The sequence below is a fragment of the Olea europaea genome, chromosome 13, assembly GCF_002742605.1.
Source record: "Olea europaea var. sylvestris chromosome 13, O_europaea_v1, whole genome shotgun sequence".
Taxonomy (NCBI): domain Eukaryota; kingdom Viridiplantae; phylum Streptophyta; class Magnoliopsida; order Lamiales; family Oleaceae; genus Olea; species Olea europaea.
The window spans coordinates 19,236,686-19,243,666 of NC_036249.1; the positions used below are offsets into that span (position 1 = coordinate 19,236,686).

The following is a 6,981-nucleotide window of genomic DNA, read 5'->3' on the forward strand; positions in this document are numbered from 1 at the left end:
CCCATCGAAGTCAGCAAAATAAAAATTTTGGTGGTCCCAAAGCAGTTAGAAAGAAAAATGATCAATGCAAGTTCTATAAAAAGAAGGGTCACTGGTAGAAAGACTGTTTTAAGTTCAAGACTTGGTTGGAAAAGAAGAGGAGTTCTCCAGGTATTCCCTTGGTCTTAGTTTGTTTTGAGTCTTCTTTAATAGATGTGCCTTTGAATTCTTGATGGTTAGAATTGGGAGTTAGTATTCATATTGCGAATTCCTTGCAGGGGTTCACAAGGAAACGGAGGCTAAGTGAGAATGAAGTAAGCTTGAGCATTGCAAATGGATTTCAAGTGAAGGTTGAATTCATAGAAGTAGTGAAGTTAACTTTAGAGTCTGGTTTTTATCTTATTTTGGAAAATACAGTTTATGTACCGCAGATGAGATGGAATTTAATTTCTATACCGAAACTTGATGCTTGTGGTTTTACATTTAATTTTGGTAATGGAATGGTTAAGTTATTTAATGATTCTCATTTGATTGGAAATGACATTTTATATGATGGTTTATATAAATTATCTTTAACTCCTTTTGGTGATGTCTTGTGTGTTACAAATGTATCAAAGAAAAGAACTTTAATTCGTGAATCATCCTCTATGTTGTGGCATAAGAGTTTGGGTCATATCTTTAAGGATAGAATGGAAAGATTAGTAAAAGATGAGATACTTCCCTCTTTAGACTTCTCCGATTTTAACACTTGTGCAGATTGTATAAGAGGAAAGTTAACTAAGTCTACAAGGAAGGGTTCGACTAGGAGTAATGAAATTTTGGACTTGATTCACACTGATATCAGTGGACCTTTGCCTTCCACTATATGTGGGAATAAATATTTCATAACTTTCATTGATGATTTCTCACGATATGAATATGTTTACTTGATTAACGACAAATCACAAGCACTTGAGAAATTCAAAGTTTTCAAACTGGAAGTAGAGAAACAATGTAAGAAAAGTATCAATGTTGTAAGATCTGACCGAGGTGGTGAGTACTATGAAAAATATGACGAATCTGGTCAAAGCATGGGTGATTTTGCAAAGTTTTTACAAGAGTGTGGAATAGTGCCCCAATACACCATGCCAGGGAAACCTAAGCAAAATGGTGTTTCTGAAAGACGTAATCGAACTTTAAAAGATATGGTTAGAAGTATGATGAGTAGAACAAATTTGCCTGAATATTTGTGGGGTGAAGCCTTGAAAACTGCTATATATATTTTGAACAGAGTTTTAAGTAAAGCTATTGCAAAGACACCGTTTGAATTATGGACAGGATGTAAGCCAAGTATAGATCACTTTAAAGTTTGGGGATATCCAGTTGAGGTTAGGATTTATAATCCATTTGAAAGGAAATTAGACCATAAATCAACTCCTGAATACTTTATTGGGTATCCGGATAGATCAAAGGGATATAAGTTTTACTGTCCAAATCGCGGCACTAGAATTGTGGAGTCCATTACTGCTAAGTTTCTGGAGAACGATTTTGGAGATAGTGGGAGTTCCACGTTGAGAGAAATTCTTGTTGAACCTAACCAAGTTGTTGTTCCAGTTCCTATCATACAGGAAAGAGTTAGTTTCCAACCAATTGAAGTTTTATGAAGAACCGAGGAACCAGGAGGAATCTCCAATTCCTCAAACAACAATTGAATCGGTTCCTGAGCCACAATTTAGGAGATCACAAAGGGAAAGAAGATCTGCATTGCCCAGTGATTATGTTACATATTTATTGGAGAGCAATTTTAATATTGGGCATATTGTTGATCCTATAACTTATAATCAAGCATTGACAAGTCCTGAGGCAGATAAATGGATAGCTGCCATGGAAGATGAAATGAATTCCATGGAAAGGAATAAAGTTTGGGATCTTGTTGAACGTCCTCCAGATGCTAAGGCTATAGATAAACAAGTGGATTTTCAAAAGTAAATTAGATTCAAAAGAAAATGTTGAACGAAAGAAAGCAAGATTGGTTGCAAAAGGTTTCACTCAACGAGAGGGCATTGATTATGTTGAAACCTTCTCCCCTGTTTCGTCGAAAGATTCTTTTCGAATTATCATGGCTCTTGTGGTACACTACAATTTGGAGTTTCATCAAATGGATGTTAAGACAGCATTTTTGAATGGAGATCTTTCTGAAATGGTTTATATGAAACAACCTGAAGGTTTTGTTGTAAAAGGAAAAGAACTACGTTTTGGGCTTGATCCCTTTGCGGGGTATGTAGGTAACTCATATGTTTTTGGGTACAGCCCCTTCTGACAATAAAATATTTTTCCCCTATCCATAGACTTTTTTGAGTATGCATTTGACTTATGTCTTTTATTATAATATTATTGTGATCTTAAGATATGACATGTAAAGACATAAGATGAGTCTCTTTTGAAGACATGTGGCTTCATTTTGATCAGAAGCATTATGAGGACTGATATGAATTAGCACAGCTTTGATCACATTTGGTGCTAAGTTCATACCACATTGGTTGGAGGATGGAGATCCATGTCGATAAGGATGTTGCCATTTGTAGCTGTGGAATGGTTTTACATCACTTAATTGGTGTAATGACTTCCATGTTCGGTGTTAATATTTTTATTGGACCGGATCATGTTACGTAAGGTGACATCATTGGAGCTATACTTTTGTGGCCACCTATGTAGTCTAACCCGAGTGTTAAAACTTTGTTATAGCAATCAAATGTTTGCCCAAGTGGGAGAATGTTGGAATAATTAATAATTCCATATGTGGGCTTCACATTCAATAGCAAATTTTACGGGTTAGATGTATGGCTCATAATGATATTGTGTTTAGGCTAAATTTATAAAGTGATCAATTGGCCTTTTATACCTTACGTGTTGTAATTAATTTGATGTGGTAATTTAATGTATGTGGGTCGAAAATAAACCCTAATTAGAATTCTAGTCGTAATGGGACGGCTCAAATTATTTCCTATATATAAAGGCTAGGTCTCCTCTCCTCTCCATATGTTTTTTTGGCTTCTTCCATTGATAGCTAATACTTTGTGAGGAGCAAGGAGGAGAAGATTTTGGCTACTATTACAACTATCATTCATATTAACAATGGCTTCCGCAGGTATGAATTCGTTTTATTAATTCATTATTTGGTGATTCTTGATTCTTAGCATGATTACAATTAAATTTAACATATGGAAGCCGATTCATTCAACAAAAACTTCAGACTGCAACAACAGAAGAGAACATGGTTTTTCAGGAAATTTTCCCTCAGGTTCTTACTTTGATGACGGATGTGGTCGGAAATTATGTAAATCAGAAGGTATCCAAGATCTCTGGTCCTTTCTTCAGTCACTGATATTATTAGTCCCAAGCTTTAAGAGTTTATTGGTTCATAAACTAGTTTCAGTTTTTTGAACATGGAATGGCATCTCAGAGAAGAGAGTTGGCTAGCGAACTTTTTGGACATGTACTTACACTAAGCCTTCAAAAGGTAACAACTATGCAAAAAATGCATTTGTTGGCGATCTCGTTTGTTGTATTGGATTGTGCATAACTTCTGTCCGTGATATGTAGTCTGAGGATGCTTTATGTATTATTACTCTATCCTTCCATTTGTTCTCTTGATTATATTTGTTTTTAACTATGCTACACCTAATTGAAAATCTGATGCCAAATATCTAAGTAGGACTTCATTTGATAATTTAAGCAATAGAAGTTGTTGATTTAGATCAGAAGATCAAAATGGTAGAAGAACTTGATGGTTGTATCACACGTTGCATTTGTGATCAAAATGGAAACCATGTGATACAAAAATGCATTGAATGTGAACCGAAAGAGCATATTCAGTTCATTATCTCAACATTTTTTTACCAAGTTGTGACTCTCTCCACTCATCCATATGGGTGCCGTGTGATACAGGTTAGAGAAAGTTGTTCTTAGTTTGAATTTTTTAAGTTCCAGGCCAGTTGTTTTTAAGGGTCTAAATTCTGTAAACTCTTGCAATGCTGCGGAGAGTACTTGAACAATGTAAGGACCCGAAAACCCAGAGCAAAGTGATGGAAGAAATTCTGGGGTCTGTAAGTATGTTGGCAAAAGATCAGTATGGCAATTATGTCATTCAGGTTTGTAAGTCTTTTTATAGTATATGCTGCAGGCTTCCAACCTTTTATATCTGATTATATTAAGGAATCTTGTGTGGATTAATTTGAAGTGAATTTTATTTGTCAATGCTTTTGCTATTTGGAAGTTTTTTTGAAGGTTTTATTCTTGGTATCAGCAACATGAACTTTTTGCTGATATGTGAATCTTTTATTTTATAATGGATGTTTCGTACTTGTTGCATTAGTAATCTTAGCATAACGCATTAAATAGGTGACTTCGACACAACTCTGTCTAATTGTCGAAACTGTAAGTAACTATTTCCGAGTTTCCTTGTGATAGGATGTAGTGGAGCATGGAAAACCACACTAGCGTACAGCAATAATTCAAGAATTGGCTGGAAAGATAGTTCAAATGAGCCAGCAGAAGTTTGCCTCAAATGTAGTAGAGAAGTGTTTAACTTTTGGGGATCCATGTGGACATCAACTCTTGGTGAATTAGATGCTTGGAACAACTGATGAGAATGAGCCTCTTCAGGTTCGTTACTCTTTGCGTCAATAAATCTGCTCGGAAAGTCATATTTTGCAGCATCTTTTTCTGTGTGCGCGCGCACGCGTGTAATCATCATTAGCCAAATGAATCTAGTGAAGTCAAAAACCTTGAATAGTTCTGGATTTTTTTAATTTATGGTGGGCAATAACTCTTTCGAATTCCTTACCACTATCTCTTCTATTTCTCCCTTCATACAAGTGGGGGCTGGGATATAAAATGAATAATCCTTTTGCTTCTTTTCCTTTTGCATCTTATCGGGGATCAAACAAGTGATTATAAATCATGACGACTTCCCTCCCATTGTCTCTCTACTAAACAGAAACGTTGCTTCTGAATTTTATAAATAAATGTAGATTTTGAATAGGAGATCCTATTTGATGATCTTGTTTGTATTGCGCTGCTGAGAAAAGTAATGGGATGAATTTTGAATCTTGCCATTCATGTCTGTGTAGTATGACTATATAGTGAGAGACTGGTGGCAGATAATATTAATGAGGCGAGTGAGAATGTTCATCTGGATTATGCATCACAAAAATATATACATATTTGAGATTCCCATTCTGTTGGGAAAACACCTCCCAAAGATAGCCCAAAGATCGAACTAAGTTGGCAAAGTGAAAAATCCCAAACCACTTCAAGAACAAGAAAATGGGGAAAAAATGATTTTCAATGTATATTGGAAGAACAATGTATTGGATTACTTGAACAAGCCTCAAGTTAATCCCAAAGAAAAGAAAAATGGCTTGGAATTTATACCCAAGAAGAACAAACTCTTACTTGTAAAATTCTATCCAAGCCCTCTCTATTTTTCTCTCTTAAAATCGTGGGTTACAATGAAGGGGAAAAACCAGCTATTTAAATAGCTGAGTCGGGCGCCATGGCGTCCAGAGTGGGCGCCTTGGCGCCGGCATCACTGGACCATTTTCCACACTTTGGGCGCCATGGCGCCTGGCTCCCTGCACCTCTTTCTCACAATTCTCCACCTCGTACATCATTTGATAGACCTCAAATTTTGGACGAACACAAGAAGAAGCAGCAAGCGCCAAACTCGGCTGTACCATTCAAACCATGGTTGCCTACGTACCCAAAACTCGGGATCAAACCTCCGTAGTTCACCTCCACCTTCATAAATTCTCCACCTCATTTCAACCCCGCCCCGAAGGGCCATGCCCCCTCGGGCATATCAACACGGACTAATTTGAAGCAAGTCCAAGCAATGTTGAAACTTGTTACCCATTACCACTTTGGTTAACATGTCAGCTGGGTTCTCATTTGTGTGTACCTTCAAGAGTGAAATATCACCTTCCTCTATAACATCACGCACAAAATGATACATGACGTCAATATGCTTGGTTCGAGCATGATGAACCTGATTCTTAGCCAAGTGAATCGCACTCTGGCTATCACACCACAAGTCCACACAATCCTACTCAATCCCCAAATCATCTAGAAGACCCCATAACCACAATGCTTCCTTCACTCCCTCTGCCATGGCCATATACTCGGCCTCTGTAGTAGAAAGAGCAACTGTAGCCTGTAACATCGATCTCCAACTAACTGGGGCACCATGTATGCAAAACACATATCCAGTAGTAGATCGTCGTCTATCTAGAACACCCGCATAATCCGAGTCCACAAACCCACTTATATGACATGCATCTCCACCAAAACATAAACCCGTATCCGCGGTACCTTTTAAGTACCTCAGGATCCACTTCACAGCTTCCTAGTGTGCCTTCCCCGGATTCGCCATGAATCTACTGACCATACTCACCGCCTGTGAAATATCGAGCGTGTACACACCATGGCATACATCAAACTGCCAACTGCACTAGCATAAGGCACACGATCCATGCGTACCTTTTCTTCCGCTGTAATAGGAGACTGTTTACCAGAGAGCTTAAAATGTGGAGCCAATGAAGTCACCACCGACTTTGCACCTTTCAACCCGAACCTAGCAATAACCCGCTCAATGTAGCATTTCTGACTCAAGAACATTCGCCGGTTCATCCTCTCTCTTCTGATCTCCATACCCAATATTTTCTTAGCAGCCCCCATATCCTTCATCTCAAACTCTTTACCAAGTTGAGATTTCAACCTATCTATCTCCAACTTGCTTTTCGAAGCGATAAGCATGTCATCCACATACAAAAGAAGATAGATATAGTTACCTCCCCGAAATTTCCGAATATAAATACAACAGTCATACTCACTTCTGGAGAAACCATGCTTTAGCATGAAGGAGTCAAATCGCTTGTACCACTGCCGAGGAGATTGCTTCAATCCATATAGTGATTTTCTCAAGCGACATACCTGACGTTCCTTATCCTCAACCTTGTAGCC

At 37.7% G+C, this 6,981-nt stretch overlaps 1 pseudogene; it reads left to right on the forward strand.

The window, feature by feature from the left end:
* Positions 1-3,740: 3,740 nt before the first annotated feature.
* LOC111407802 overlaps positions 3,741-6,981 on the forward strand; it is a 7,733-nt pseudogene continuing 4,492 nt past the window's right edge.